Here is a 3,596-nt window from a genome sequence, read left to right on the forward strand (position 1 = left end):
TCCAAGAATAGCACACATCAGCCCCTACTCAACACAGAAAGTTCATGGTTTATAGCCATAATGACTTTCTATCCTGGTTGTATGAATCAGATTATCAGATATTTCAGGGGTAGTGCAAGGAGTGGTGACCTTCACGAACATGTAAGAAAAAGACATATCGCTGTTATTGATGTTAGCAGCCTGGAAAATTACAGTCCACCATGCCATGGCTCACTAGTTACTGTTTTGAAGACTGGAAGCCATTTCTTTGAATAATAGATGGTGTACATAAAGTCCAAGAACACTTTCAATTATTTATTGCATAAGAACCAGACATTGCACAGATATCATACATATGTCATTTTGGAGAGCAACTCTGAAAGTTTTTTTCATGTATACCGTCAAAGTGTAGTTTAGTAATTTTCCGATAGCCAGTGTTAGTCTCAATCATGGTGAGTTCAGGTGCGGGTCAAGTTTTCTGTGTGTTGGAGTTCAGCAAAAACAGGTGTGCTAGAGTTGTTCAATGGATGTTTAGAACCAAGCCCAGTAAGTAGCCACCAATGAGGAAGACCATTTACCACTGGTATAACAAATGTGTTATGACAGGTTGCTTGTGCCAAGCAAAGAGAAGCTGATGTCCCAGTGCGAGTGAAGTAAATGTGGAGCACATACACGAGACTCTCATAAGGAGTACAAAGAAATTAGTGTGTCGTGCATCCCACGAACTTGAAATGGCTCCAATAACAGTGTGGAAAGTCCTGTGACAGAAGCTGTCTATGAAAGCATTCAAATTGGAGCTAATGCAGAAGCTCAATGAAAAAGTTGACTGAGGATGGGGATGGCATTGTTGATTGCTTACCGATAATTTTTAGCGAAGTCACTTTTCACACTAATGGAAAAGTGAACAGTCATAATTGTCGAATCTGGGGTACAAAGCATCCACAAGAATGCATTGAATATGGGTGTGATTCTACAAAGGTAAATGTTTTTTGTGCCCTTTCACATCAAAAACTGTACAGGCCATTCTTCTTCGCTGAGAGCACTGTCGGTGGATATTCCTACTTCGACATGCTCCACCAATGTCTGATGCCTCAAATGCAATTGGACTCTCTGTTCATCTTTCAGTAAGATGGGGTTCCACCCCATTTTCATTGTGAAATTCATGGGTACCTGAACATGGAGCTGCCACATCAGTGGACAAGCCGTGCTACAGAAGGGGACACCTGTTTCATGAAATGGTCTCCCCAATCATCAGATCTTACTGCATGCGACTTTTTTCTGTGGGGACATACTAAAGATCTGGTGTATGTACTGCCTCTGCCAAGTGATGTAGTAGAGCTCTGGGAGAGAATACAGAAAGCGACTGCCACCGTCAACAATGCCATGCTAGGACGGGTATGGCAAGAATCGGATTACCGTATTGATATCTGCCGGGTCACTCATGGTTCGCATATTGAATGTTTGAGAAAAAAAAGAAAAAAAAACTAAATTTCAGAGTTTCTCTTCATAATGCAATATATATATGACATCTATGCAATGTTTAGTTCTTGTGCAATAAATAATTGAAAGTGTTCCCGGACTTTATGTACACCCTGTATTATCTATCCAGACTGTTGCTCTGCAGCCTTGCATGCACATTTAGTAAAACCATATCTGATGGTTCTACTTCATAAATGTTTGCCGTCCAAGTTTCCTTTAACTACTCTATTTCTGATTCCAATCTGTTGGTATCACAGATGCAGATAGCTTACAAAGTTAAGGTATTTAGCAGTGCTAATTTCTGTGGTGGATAATGATGTAAAGCAGCATCTATCTACTCATGTTGATGAGCTACTTGTATACTCTTGTGCACCAATGTGCACGAAACTGATAAAATTCCCAATAGCAGTTGGTTTTACCATGGAACATTTTGAACAACATCAAGTAGTGTGAAACTAAAATTATCTTGTTGGCATTTCTACATGGATGATACATTTGTTATAAAGCCACGAACTACAGCAGAGTTATGTAGGTTTCACAAATTGTATAATGACATCTACGTTAAAGTCAACTTAATACTTTTGTTGGTTTATAAAAGATATGACAATACTTTGGGACACAAGAGTATACAGGAAGTCTACCAACACACACAGGTATTTATTTGTTTAATCTTCAACAGTAGGTGGTGCAGGCTCCATGAGACCTACTTCAGTGAGAACAATGATGTGGGGGCAACAGGCTCTACCATCTTCTGCTGTTACTAACAAGAGCATCTAAATAACTGATAGGTGCCACACAATCCATTACACATGAGAGCAAATGAAAAAGTGAGTTATACTTCCAAGTTATGGCCGTTTATTAAACCACATAAATATAGGTAATATGGCTATCACAATATACAATGTTAGTTCACTTTTCCATACAGGCCTCAAGAGACTGTGAACATTTATTGGAATGGATAACCAACTTTTTGATTCTGGATGCATAGAAATCACCTCCAGCACTATGTAACCATCTGGATACAACTGCTTTCACCTCATCATCATTTTGGAATCATTGTCCACTGAGATCCTTTTTCAACTTGCTCAGCACATGATAATCGCATGGCACTAGGTCTGGACTGTGTGGAGGATGTTACCGTACCTCCCACTTGAATCTCCGCAGCAGTTTTGATGTTTGGTGGGCTGAGTGCGGGGTTGCATCATCATGCAACAAAATCACACAGGTGCTCAATTTTCCCTGTCACTTTTCTTTAATTGTCTTATACAACTGGTCCAACATTTGACACCAAAAAGTAGAGTTGATTTTTGTGCCTTTTGGCATAAATTCCATGTGCACCACACCCTCCATGTGGAATAACACTGTCATCATCACCTTTCCTGCTGAAGGTTGAACTTTGGCCTTCTTTTGTTGTGGTGATGTGGTGGGCACCCATTCCATCGAGGTTCTCTTTGTTTCAGGGATGAAGCAGTGGACCCATGACCATCTCCTGTGATGATTTACCACAGAAACTCTTTGCCCTCTGCAGAATACCTTTCCACGTGTTCCAGTGATGAATGGAATCTCCATCTCTTGTGAACATCAGTGAGTATCCATATGACCATTTTGACACACAGTTTACAATATCGAAGGTGCTGGTGAGCAAAGGAAAACACATTGCCTTACAAAATATTCAGTATGCTGCCAAGTTTCTGCAGTGTTATGTGTCAGTCCTCTGTAATGATTACATCCACTCAGTAAACATTTGCAACAGTACTAGATATTGTGGGCCTGATTTTGCAATATCATTGAGATCCATATGTCCGGCGTCAAATTGCATACACCACTTGACAATATCAGTGTGAGAGACTGCATGATCACCATATACAGCAGTGATGATGAATGTCCATTCAATTGAGTCCTTTGGCCAATAGAAATCCAATCATTACATGCTCCTCAAATTTAGAGTGAACATACAGTTTATGCACCTTTGAGCCTAACCTGATCAGCTAGGGACACCATGGGATACCACACCACCCATCCTGTCAGATGTCAGCAGTTACTGTTGAGTACTACACATTAGCCATGGTCAAGATGCACAGCATGCTCTCACAGCGAGCCGGTGTAATATACTTTTTGATTCGTCCTCAAATTTAACA

Source organism: Schistocerca gregaria, chromosome 6 (assembly GCF_023897955.1).
Source record: "Schistocerca gregaria isolate iqSchGreg1 chromosome 6, iqSchGreg1.2, whole genome shotgun sequence".
Taxonomy (NCBI): Eukaryota; Metazoa; Arthropoda; class Insecta; order Orthoptera; family Acrididae; genus Schistocerca; species Schistocerca gregaria.